The following is a 14,012-nucleotide window of genomic DNA, read 5'->3' as shown; positions in this document are numbered from 1 at the left end:
GGATTAACTTTTTGGTGCATTCCAGGTCCATAGGATGGATTATCTTCATCCTCTGCAAACTCCTCCTCCAGCTTCCTCTTGTTCCTCCTCCTGTTTACTCTTGCTTGTATTTCTAGACTCTTTACAGCCCTGTCTGCAGCCCGAAGGCATTCCTTGTCTTAAGCAAGCATCGCTCGTTGTTGTGTTTGTAGATTTTGCTACCATTTTCTTCAGTTGCAGTTACTGCAACACTGTTCCAAAAGGTGGTCATGTATGAACACTTATCACATTTCAGTTGTATTTCACTAGCAAGTCCTACGTGCTTTATTATGGAAAGTTCCAGACCAACTTCACTACAATGAATACATCTTACACAGTTTGACAAAATTCCTTTGAGAACCGACATATCAAATATTTCATCCACTTCCGATTCGCCCATAAAACATTCATAGTTTTCACTCATTGAACCAAGCTTCTTCTGTGAAGTATTTTCTTTCCCACTTTGGCTGCTATGGGCAGGTGTACTTGAGAGGTTAGGTTCACTCACTTGGTTATCGTCTTTATTGTTTACAGTAATAACACATACCTTTGGCTTTCCAACATTTCTCCTTTTCTTAAAAGCCTTCAGAGGATTTCTAATAACTTTACTTTTACTCATTATTATACTTCAACAAAACAGAGACTCAAGAAACAGAATTAATTACGAATATTTTCGAGATAACGACAGAGTAAATAAACATGAAACAATCGACAATCACACCAGCGATATATATTGAACCATCACAGGTTAGTCACAACACATACTTTATCTCACATCACTAAAATGTACCTGATGAACACGGACGTTAATAATAACACCATTTGACAGCAGTTTAACAGCGTCACAGTGGGTCACGCCCATGTAGAACACATTTCAAAAAAAATTTAAAAATAGTTGTAGTCTTCGGAATTGAATAAATTATATATCTATTAAAAGGTAATAGTCTGCAGATTCAGAAAACGCAAAAAAGTAAAAATTGAACTATTCATGATTTTGAGCCTTTCCGGAGCCCCTTAAGAAATTTTTATCAGGTTATCAGATTTTAGGGCTCTTTGCCCCATCTTAGGAGAAGTTGATTACTAATTATAAGTTGAGTTGATTACATATTGCAAATGCAATTCGTTTTTCTGCTTTAAAATTATGGTTCATTAAATGATTGTTGTCATTATTGTTTCTCGACAGCAACGATTAGATGGTAGGCTTCAGAAAATTCGCCAATATTAGCTAGGTTTTTAGGAAAATGTCGTTCGCTCTCTTTACTTATAAGGAGAAATGCCGGAAGTAGAAATGAGTGCCGCTTGTGTTGCTGATCGCATCATCCAGACCTCAAGGCTGTCCATTACCGCCCTCAACGTGAAAGATGCTTCAAAAATTCTGTTGAACACGAATGTATTAGGAGGACCGGAAAGTAATGTCGTATTTTTACAATAAATTCAAACAGACAAATTGTTAGCAAGTGTTTATTTTTAATCAATGAAGTAATCACCATCTTTTTCAACAATCTTGTGCCATCTAGTGCGCATATTCCCAATGCCGGATCGATTAGTTTTTGAGCAAAATATGATGGCATTTTGGACATCCACATTTTCCACTCCCTTTACCACTTGGAAAATGAAGCAATCGGAAGAAATGGAAATCCGATGTCACAATATCAGGTAAGTATGGTGATGAGGCGATACCTCCCACCCCTATTCATTAACTTTTTCCAGGATTCGTCTTGCGCTGTGCGGTCTTCTATTATCGTGTTGCAGAATAACAAATTTTCTGTTGACAGTCGCTGGGCACTTTTCAATTAAAGACTGATTTATTCGATCCAATTGTTCACAGTAAAAGACTACGTTCAAAGTTTATTCAAATTTTAGGACTTCAAAATGAACAAACCTCCGTGAATAGTGCATCAAAGAAACAAAAGCGCCTTTTTGGAGTGTAATCTTGACTAAGATGTACTTCGTAGTGATTCATTCGGAGAGAATCACTGCCCTTTGCGTTTGGGATTATCATAGAGAACCCGCTTTCCATCTACAGTGATCAAGCGATGAAAAAACGCTTCCGTATTGTGCTACTGAGGAGCAATAAGTTCCATGTTGTGGTTCTGTCAGCTTTGTCTGTCTTTTCCACTTTGCTACAAATTTTACTGGATGATCGACCAAGGTTGGTTAACAGTGTTTGACGGTTCCTCGATTATCTGACATGGATTTGCTTCCGCTTCCGCCCTTAACATGTCACTGTCTAAATTTGTTGATATTCATGATCAATATGAGCAGGGGAGATCAAACGTGGTTTTCTAAGTACTTAGAAAACCACGTTTGGTATTCACGAACGTCCAATGCACCTGGATAAACATCGCAAATGTTTTTGGTAGCAATTGTTGCGTTACTACACATACGAAACTCAAAAAGCATATGAAGCTGGATATGTAGCTCTTTTGGTATTTAGCTGGCCATTTCACCATAAGTTGCAACAAAATGTAAGATTTAATTATTTACGAGTAAACAAACAAGTCACTCTAATCTTAGAATGTCTTTGACACGACTTTGAAGTACACAATGAGCTAATAAATAACAAACGAATGGACTGAAAAGACATTACTTTCCGGTACTCCTAATACCTGCAAGTTTATTTTTGGTGGTTGCGTCTGTGTATGTATGTTGAAATGTCTTTTTGCTATAAATGTAACTTTATTATACTTGACTGGTGTTATATATATATATATATATATATATATATATATATATATATATATATATATATATATATATGTGTGTGTGTGTGTGTGTGTGTGTGTGTGTGTCCTGACTGCTTTGATACGTTCCGCCGCGCATTCCTCTCTTGTGCCAATCTTTCCGAATAGCAGTCACATCCAACGCCCTCAATTATTAATTGATTTATTCGGACCTCTTTCTTCCCCAAACGTTTTTACCCTCTACAGCTCCCTCAAGTACCAAGTAAGTTATTTCATATGTGAAACTTCCTGGCAGATTGAAACTGTGTGCCCGACCGAGACTCGAACTCTGGACCTTTGCCTTCCGCGGGCAAGTGCTCCACCATCTCAGCTACCGAAGCACGACTCACGTCCGGTACTCACAGCTTTACTTCTGCCAGTATCTCGTCTCCTACCTTCCAAACTTTACAGAAGCTCTCCTGCGAACCTTGCAGAACTAGCACTACTGAAAGAAAGGATACTGCGGAGACATGGCTTAGTCACAGCCTGGGGGAGGTTTGCAGAATGAGATTTTCACTCTGCCGCGGAGTGTGCGCTGATACGAAACAGAGTGAAAATCTCATTCTGGAAACCTCCCTCAGGCTGTGGCTAAGCCATGTCTCCGCAGTATCCTTTCTTTCAGGAGTGCTAGTTCTGCAAGATTCACAGGAGAGCTTCTGTAAAGTTTGGAAGGTAGGAGACGAGATGCTGCCAGAAGTAAAGCTGTGAGTACCGGACGTGCGTCGTGCTTCGGTAGCTCAGATGGTGGAGCACTTTCCCGCGAAGGGCCAAGGTCCCGAGTTCGAGTCTCGGTCGGGCACACAGTTTTAATCTGCCAGGAAGTTTCATATCAGCGCACACTCCGCTGCAGAGTGAAAATCTCATTCTATTTCATATGTCTTGATACATATCCTATCAGCTTGTCCCTTTTTCTTGTCAGTCTCCTCCCTACGTTCCTTTGCTGACAGATTCTGCGGAACACCTTACCGTTTCTTAGCTTATCAGTCCATCAAATTTTCAGCATTCTTCTGTAGCACCTCGTCCCAAAACTTCGACTCTCATCTTTTTGTGTTTTCCCGCAGTTCATGATTCACATTCACATAATCCTGTGCGCAAAAGTACATTCTCAGAAATTCGTTCTTCAAATTAAGACCTATGTTTGATACTAAGAAACTTACTTTTAGCTAGGAATGCCCTCTTTGGCTTTATTAATCTGCTTCATACATCACCTTTGCTTCGTCCTTCACGCTTTATTTTGCTTCCAAGGTAGCAGAACTCCTTCATTTCGTCGTCTTCCACAACTTTGATGTTGAAATCATCGTTAATCTCATTTCTGATAGTCTTCATGGCTTTCGTCTTTCTTTGGTTTAATTCAAATCCGTATTATGTCCCCGTTAGACTGTTCATTCCATTCAGTAGATTCTGAAATTCATCACTTTCACTGAGTGTAGCAATCTCATCGGTGAATCCTATAACCGATATCCTTTCATCCAGTACTTCAATCCTACTCCAGTTCTTTTTTTTTACCGTCATTGCTTCTTCGATATATACCCTGCCTGACAAGAAAAGTGAAGCACTCACAAGATGTCAATGTAGCTTCGTTCACGCACACACCATCGGCAGGTGTGATAATGATTAGAGATGCAATTCTCTGAAACAGGTGAAACGGTCACCAGAGAGAATTAGTGTCGTTCGTGTTTAGTGTTGTTGCTAGCCCTGGTGAAGCATATAAGAGGCCTGAGCAGTGTCTGATGTTGAGTGACCCTCGCGAAGGACTGGAGACGCGACGTACTAATGCGTTATTAGCACGTCACAGAGTTTGATGGGGCCTCATTGTGGATCTCTAATTGTCTATCTGATAGAATTGTGCAATATCCTAATTTGAGGGGGATTAGGATGTAACAGTGGCCCTCTGCTGGACTGCTTGAGAAGGGAAGAGCAGGCATAGTCGTTGTCAATGTCCCAGTCAAACACGTTTGACCACCACAAGGAAGGATCGCCGTACTGTGCACCAAACACACCATAACGCCCTCCCATTAGCCATCCGAGAACAAGTAACGGACTTCCCGCACCATCTGTGTTATTCCGCACCATTGGCTGGAGACTAGCAACGGCCGGATTGGGGGGGAATTACCGTCCGAAATTTAGGCTGTTGTTAACACCGCAACAGAAATGAAGGTGGTTTAAATGGTAACGTGACAGGGAGGCATCGACTGCTAATGAATGGCGTCTCATCGCGTTTAGCAATGAATTGCGGTTCTGTATCACCCCAGGTGACGATCGTCGACAAGTATGGCGGCGACCTCGGGAGAGGCCCCATTCTTTCAATGTTTCGGAAAGGCACTGCCGTATTACTCCTGGCATCAACTTTGACACCTTTCTCACCCGAATAAGTGCATGCCTCCAGAACAGAGGGTTGCAACGTCACGCTCGTAAGTGGGTAGGCCTACTTATTACAAAGTTCGTAAATCTGTCTCAATCTGGCCATCAATAAAATAACATCACGTACCCTCTCGACCACTTAAGCTTCGTTTCCTCCTCCTCTTCTGGATGTTTCGCGTTTTTCGTGTACAATACATTGACGGCATCGCTGTCTTGCACCCTGTTTCATCCAACCACTTTTTTCTTGGTCTTCCATTCTGCTGGTATCACGTCTAAAAAAATACTCTAACATCGAAAAACAAAATTCTACGCGTGTTTATTTGAGTTCAAATCACTTTGCATATTACAGTTACGAGCTATGTCTTTTTCTGTTGTAATACATCGCCATGCATTTCGAGTTTACAGTTATTAAAACGACCATCCAGACGAGTGTGGAATGAAAATGGTTCAAATGGCTCTGAGCACTATGGGACTTAACTTCTGAGTTCATCAGTCCCCTAGAACTTAGAACTACTTAAACCTAATCAACCTAAGGCCATCACACACATCCATGCCCAAGGCAGGATTCGAACCTGCGACCGTAGGGGTCGCGAAGTTCCAGACTGTAGCGCCTAGAACCGCTCGGCCACCACGGCCGGCGTGGAATGAAAAATACATGCGAAGCCTTAAAGTAACGGCTGTATTATTAAATTAAAATCACTGTTAACGGCATAATTAACAAAATTTCTTAACACCGACGGTTTCTTCATCGGCCAACACGACAATGTTTCCATCGTTCCATACGACAGTCTCATGTCGACGTTCAGAACGGTCATGCTGTTTCAGTCTTTCGAGCATTTACTTGTGTTTGACGAGTCAACCCACACCGCACCTTCCACATTTCGCGGAATTGTCTTCTGGTCGGTCACCAGCTGACTCGGCCGTGCATCGCATGGAGAGTTACGCAATCAGTACGAGAACAGCAAGTGCTTGACGTTTTTCCCACTAGCAGTCTTTGACGTCAGATCTCCGACGTCAGACGCTAATCTCTGAGATGTTAGGCGAATTTAATTGCTCAGGTCGATCTACGATTTCCTCACATCTGTAGTTGTCCGTCGTGCTTCCTGCCATACGTTCAGACGGAAAAAAACTTTCTCTATGCTGCTCACTGATCTGTTTTAGAAATATGTTCCGCGGCTTTGGTACGCTAGCTGATATTTATTCGAAACACGTGAGTTTTCTGTAGGTTTTTCTGGAAGGTTTTAGTAACGTGGAGGTACCGTCATGAAATCTGGAGCCCAAATTAGGGTACAGTCAGCTCGAATTAAAGTTTTTCGGGAGATGCTGATAGGAATTATTCCTAGCATGATTTGTGAAATGGGATCTGCTTTTCTTTTTATACAAAGTTTGCCCGCCGTAGTAGAATTTGTTAATCTACATCTAAATGATTACTCTGCAATCACAATTAAGTGCCTGGCAGAGGGTTCATCGAACCTCATACAAGCCATTTCTCTGCCGTCCCACTCTCGAACTGCGCGGCGAAGACGAACATTTAAATCTGTCCTTGCTTTGATTTCTCTTATCTTACTATGACGGTCATTTCTTCCTATGTATATGGCCGCCAAAAAAAATATTTTCACACTCTGAGGAAAAAGATGGTGATTGAAATTCCATGAGAAGATCCTGACGCAGCAAAACACCCTTTGTTTTAATGATGGCCACCTCAATTGATGTATCATATCCGTGGCACTCTCTCGTCTGTTTCGTGATAATGCAAACCGAGTTGCTCTTCTTTGGACTTTTTTCATGTACTCCATAAATATTGCCTGATGCAGATCCCACACCGCACAGTAATACTCTAGAAAAGGGCAGAGAAGGGTAGCGTAAGCAGTTCTTTCGCACACCTAGTACATTTTCTTAGCGTTCTGCCAGTAAATCATAGTCTTTGATTTCGTTCCCCTGAGAGGCACCCACATGCCTTTCTCATACTGTGGCATCAAGCAGTCAGGCCTGCAAGATGAGTGGTCTGCCAAGCGAGTGGATTCATTCTTATTTATCGAGTGACATGAACTCTCGTACTCACAATTTAGTTACAAATTATCCTCCTGTATGAATAATACGCAACGGAAACACGCATCTGACTATCAGTAATTTACAGAACTCTGACTGTACACTACGCACTGGCAATACCACATTTTCTTTTTGTCTTTTATTTAACGGCTTTTGTCAACACGTGGCCACTGCAATGAATATGAATGGCGCACACATTATAAATTCGGGACATTATGACAACATACAATTCGAAGGAAAAGTCCACCAATCTTTTTCTTTTCACTATCTTATTTATTCCGATAAATTCTCTAACGTAAACACACAAATTCTATAACCTACAACAATAACACATGAGAAATTCCGCCCAGTGGGCATGGCTTTACATTGGTGAATCTCTATATTATGGTCTCGTAATTATTTAACGCTACAGTGCACTTTCTGGATAGGATGGTGGATCTTTTATTATATCTCACACTTCGACTCTCACAATCATCATCACGAAACTTTCCTCCAGATCGAGCGATACAGAAGGAACAAGCATAACCCACTAATCTTTTGAAACTACCTTGCTATTCTCCCATGCAAACCACACATACCCAAATTACATGACATACATCACACAACAATATGACATACTACACAGAGAATAGTCACATCATTATCACTTTCATCTTTCCCACTTCAATTAATATTTATCCTAGTTTCACACGACACTGCCCCACTTTGTAATTCTACTTTCCTACTATGAACTCTGGAGATATTTACACGTCTTCCTGTGCAATGCAAGCCAAGTGGCGTTGCTGGATAGACGGCCGACTCACCTTGCTTCTCTCTCAGAGTTTGAATCTAGCGTCACACGGAATCATATCACGCAGAGTAATATTAAGAACATATTCATCACACACGCGAGTCCTCAACTCATACCATGGACGAGTAATTCTCTTTATCCTTTGTCACATACACAGATTGAGACTCACACAGTACTCACCATGTGGAAGTACTCGTCTCTAATTTCAAGTCCTGCACACGCCATTTCTTAAATATTTCAGCTTATGGTACACACGCTATTTCTTAAATATTTCAATGTATTGTACACACGCTAGTAATTCAGCTTAACTTAACCACACAGAAGTATTTCAACTTATTGCTACACGTGGTTTCATTGTGATCGTTGGTCACTTCCGAAGATTACTGCAATCCCATTAATATTACCTGCCTGACATTTAATTCTCCCCACAAAAGTTCCTGAAATAGAGAAATTATTAATTCAAACTACTCTTAAATATTCCACATGCATACCATGTCTCCACTCTTTCGTCATTACGGAGCACAACTAAAACAGGTCTTAACAGCACAAGATTCAGCGGCAGAGTGCTGAAACATGGCCGTTCTCCAGGTCCTATCATACCTCTGTCAAAGTTGGGGAGCACCTTGCTACCGTATTGGTCAGCCACATTTCAGCGCTCAAAGCTCAGGTAAATTTCATCTCTTTGGTCCCACCAAAGGTGGCCAAAGGATCGTCTCAAAGATGATCATATATTCACATGTACTATCTGCGGTTAGCAGACGACCATACATTCATTCATCTCACAGATCTCACCAAACTGGATGTAGGGATTTATTTTGTGGGAGTGCACATGTGATCAATTAAATAAATAAATTGTCATTCTTTCCCACACTGGTATCCGGCTTCGCTGTATTAATTGAAATTGAGTTATTTTACAAAAAAAATGTGTTGTTCTGACAAAAATAATGAAGTATGTTGTACCTACAGGGTGTTTCAAAAATGACCGGTATATTTGAAACGGCAATAAAAACTAAACGAGCAGCGATAGAAATACACCGTTTGTTGCAATATGCTTGGGACAACAGTACATTTTCAGGCGGACAAACTTTCGAAATTACAGTAGTTACAATTTTCAAAAACAGATGGCGCTGCAAGTGATGTGAACGATATAGAAGACAACGCAGTCTGTGGGTGCGCCATTCTGTACGTCGTCTTTCTGCTGTAAGCATGTGCTGTTCACAACGTGCAAGTGTGCTGTAGACAACATGGTTTATTCCTTAGAACAGAGGATTTTTCTGGTGTTGGAATTCCACCGCCTAGAACACAGTGTTGTTGCAACAAGACGAAGTTTTCAACGGAGGTTTAATGTAACCAAAGGACCGAAAAGCGATACAATAAAGGATCTGTTTGAAAAATTTCAACGGACTGGTAACGTGACGGATGAACGTGCTGGAAAGGTAGGGCGACCGCGTATGGCAACCACAGAGGGCAACGCACAGCTAGTGCAGCAGGTGATCCAACAGCGGCCTCGGGTTTCCGTTCGCCGTGTTGCAGCGCAGTCCAAATGACGCCAACGTCTATGTATTGTCTCATGCGCCAGAGTTTACACCTCTATCCATACAAAATTCAAATGCGGCAACCCCTCAGCGCCACTACCATTGCTGCACGAGAGACATTCGCTGACGATATAGTGCACAGGATTGATGACGGCGATATGCATGTGGGCAGCATTTGGTTTACTGACGAAGCTTATTTTTAGCTGGACGGCTTCGTCAATAAACAGAACTGGCGCATATGGGGAGCCGAAAAGCCCCATGTTGCAGTCCCATCGTCCCTGCATCCTCAAAAAGTACAGGTCTGGGCCGCCATTTCTTCCAAAGGAATCATTGGCCCATTTTTCAGATCCGAAACAATTACTGCATCACGCTATCTGGACATTCTTCATGAATTTGTTGCGGTACAAACTGCCTTAGATGACACTGCGAACACCTCGTGGTTTATGCAAGATGGTGCCCGGCCACACCGCACGGCCGACGTCTTTAATTTCCTGAATGAATATTTCGATGATCGTGTGATTGCTTTGGGCTATCCGAAACATACAGGAGGCGGCGTGGATTGGCCTCCCTATTCGCCAGACATGAACCCCTGTGACTTCTTTCTGTGGGGACACTTGAAAGACCAGGTGTACCGCCAGAATCCAGAAACAATTGAACAGCTGAAGCAGTACATCTCATCTGCATGTGAAGCCATTCCGCCAGACACGTTGTCAAATGTGTCGGGTAATTTCATTCAGAGACTACGCCATATTATTGCTACGCATGGTGGATATGTGGAAAATATCGTACTATAGAGTTTCCCAGACCGCAGCGCCATCTGTTGTTGAAAATTGTAACTACTGTAATTTCGAAAGTTTGTCTGCCTGAAAATGTACTGTTGTCCCAAGCATATTGCAACAAACGGTGTATTTCTATCGCTGCTCGTTTAGTTTTTATTGCCGTTTCAAATATACCGGTCATTTTTGAAACACCCTGCATTTTCAATGTCGGGTGGTACTGTACCCTTTCACCACCGGCTACCCATGCAGAAAAAAATGGCACGGTACTATCCTTGCAATGCGAGGGTAGCTCCGAACATTTTTTTAAGAAAACTGTATTAGAACAAACGTAGCACGTCATCAAAATAACCAGGAGGAGACCTTAGCCCCTGGTGACCTCAAATAAACGACCAAATGCTGTTACTTTACCAAATTATTGACACAGTTGTTGCATTATTGTACTCTCCACAATCCGGAGTAACATACACATACATATTTACAACAATCCAAATGACAAATAAAACATCACATCATAGAAATAAAAAATAATGGTGAGATAAAAATTGGCTTAGTTACCGGGATCTCCGTTATTTTTAGGAGTAATCCAAACTTCAATAATTCTAAAACAAATAAAAAAAATACTAATTGTACTCGTGAAATTTTAAATAGCTCACCGTCCAAACACAGAACAAGTAATCTGACATTCATAAATTGCGTTGTAATAATCATTACACGGCAATGTTTAAATATAAAACAAAATCAACAAAAGAAAAAAATTGCGTACACTAGTTACACGTAGAAGTCAGGCTCCATATCAATACAAACAATAAATAGTTAGCAATAAGTGCTTGAATCCACCAGTAGCTCTCGTATCTTACTCTACTGCTCATTTCTCTGTTGTCACACATTTAGACGACAAGAACTTGCATTTCGACTAGCCTTCGTTACGCTTTAATGTGAAATATCACCACTGTGATAATAAAATAAGTGACTTCAGTCAACACACCAACAAGATCATTACTGTCCACGACATCAAAATGCATCAATTAATTCCGATATTTGTTGTGCAATGCAAACTCTTCTCCCCTGTGACAACCTTACTGATCAATGCTACAAGAGCCGCTACGTTAGTACTACGCCACTGGCTAATAATTAAAGCATCATTGTACCAAATATTCTAATAAACATGCTACGTGAACTTGATAACCCAGAACAAACAAAAAAACAAACACTAACTATTCTAAACACAAATGTTAACGAAATACAATTACACTTGCTGTCCCTTCAGGAATGAAACATATAAAAAAATTTACACAATTACAAGTACAAATACATTATTCCCTATCTTGCGAGTCACACGGAATCATTTCATTCTGTGATTTTCTTGGGGTCTAAAAAGTTGCTGACAGGTTCCCTAGAAACACTGTCTCGATGTCAAAGCTCTCCCATGGTTACCCGGACGAAGGTCTTTAAGTCACTCAAATCGGCATTTTGAACACACACTGAACATTAAACTGTATCTCACATTAAACACAAATGTCATAGTCACTCTCAGAGTACCATCCACACGAATCTGGTCGTCCAGAAATAGCCCTACAACTACTATTACCCACGGTTCTGTCCTTTCAGTTCATGGTGTAATTAAAAGTCGTAAGTTCCAACAAACAGCACTTATTCCTGCACCAATTCAAGAAATGTCTCCTACTAAAGACGCAAATGTCAATGTCCCACTCTAGTTTCTTGCGTTCATACAATAATTAGTCACCAAACGACAACTGTCCTCTTTAAGGATACCAAGCGTCCCACATGCAATTCACAAAGCACACTTAACCAGTCACTGCCAAAGGTTTATGGATCCCACCGTTCAGTGGTCAAGACAAAACAAAACAACAAAATCTTTTCCACCACTCACAATGTGGGAACACCAGTCCTTCACTTTCCACCTTATGGAGACATACGAGCAGTCATCTTGTTTCACGGCTCCACAGTCCAGTACTAGTTAATAGTTGCTGGTAAAAAATGCCCGCCGGACTCTGCACCGCGTCGTTCATTCTGCCGTGGCGCTGCCCCGCGCGCCGTTGAGCAGAAGAAACCACCCGCTGTTGCCTCCGCGGGATACTTTCCCCAGTCGTAAGGGTGGCGGAAATTATGAATGGCCAGTGGTACGTGCGTGTCGCCCCAGGCCGTTGACCTGCTGTAGCGGGCGCGTGGAGTGTACCCCAACCGGCAGTGGAGTGGGGAGTGCACCGGCTCTGTTGCCGACGTCTGCTTGACTTATGTGGTACGGGCGCGTTCAGTGTAGCCCCTCAGCACTACGACACCCAATCAGTGAGACCCTTCCGTGCATCTCGCAACATTACGGACAAAAGGATATTCTTACAGTATTTAAATACTCATTGATTACATGTATGATCTATTAGATACATTGGTAATAAAAGAATATTTGTTCTAAAAAACATAAACTCATACACCCTAGTTTTCTACACATACAACATCAACATTTATCCCTTTTCTATATACAGCCCACACTTGTGCTATTGATTGTACCTGTCGTCCCTCATACAAAACATGAAAGTGTAAAAAAAAAAAAAGGAATAATAAGCAATCTATACAGCTCATAATTACAATATCAAATAGTAGGCTAATGTAACGTCCTATCACAGTGAAAATATTAGAAACTGTTTATTCTAAAACTACAATATACAGTGAACCTTTGTGCTTGTGACAGACTGAAATTAATACCCCTTGAAAGTGTTCTAACAAAAAAAAAAAAGAAATAATCTACACAGCTCACAATTACCTACCACATGTTATTAAATAGTAAACTACTTTAACATCTTAACACAATAAACATTTTAGAAACTGGTGACTCTGAACCTACAACATACAATGCACCTTTGTGCTTGTGACAGACTGAAATTAGTATCTCTTTATATTTTTTACATTTTATTATATATAACAACCTTTCTAGGACATGTATGTACCATCCACATGTCAGATCCTGACCTGCCATCGAGGTTCATCCCAACCAAACAATAAAACACAATAATGTTTTAGTTATGGATCGGTAGCATCCCCTTTACAGGAGTGTGCGCATTGATCACACTACTCTACGACTCTTACTCACCAGACATCACATTTTCCCTCTCATTCAACCCATTAATACACTAACAGAATAGGTCTAGAAGTCAGCTAACCCTAACACCACCACACTCACGACAACATACCATACCTTTGCTCCCTTATACTCAACCACATAACACATGAAGCTGTTTCGGTGATAGCTTTCCAGTCTCCGAATTCGTCCTTTCACTCTGGCACCTCTCTCCATCGGCTTACCTCTGCATTCACTTTACCGATTATTCATCCTGCTAAATATCAACTTAGAATTGCGACATTTCATCTAAGAACAAAAAATACACAAATTATTCATCCTGCAAAATAACTGTACACATTCTTGGTACCGTTTTGATTAGTTATACTGGTACCAGGCTTTAACAACAACAACAACAACAAAAATTATTTTTTCATGTAGCAAATGTTGTGGTAAGAATTAGATTTACACTTATATTACGTCTTACGTCAGTATTCCACATCGTTCACCATCTGGATCTCATACTCCCTTTATGTCCTTTCACGTTGTGCAGTTGTCCTCATCTCCTCATTCGTATTTCGGCTCTCCGTCCGTCGATTACTCCATCATTTCCTGGTCTTCCTTCGCCATTCGCATCAATCTCGATTGCAGCATACACAGGCCTCTCTGTAACATACCTCTAAG

Source organism: Schistocerca serialis, chromosome 1 (genome assembly GCF_023864345.2).
Source record: "Schistocerca serialis cubense isolate TAMUIC-IGC-003099 chromosome 1, iqSchSeri2.2, whole genome shotgun sequence".
Lineage (NCBI taxonomy): Eukaryota > Metazoa > Arthropoda > Insecta > Orthoptera > Acrididae > Schistocerca > Schistocerca serialis.
Note: the sequence above shows the minus strand (reverse complement) of the source record.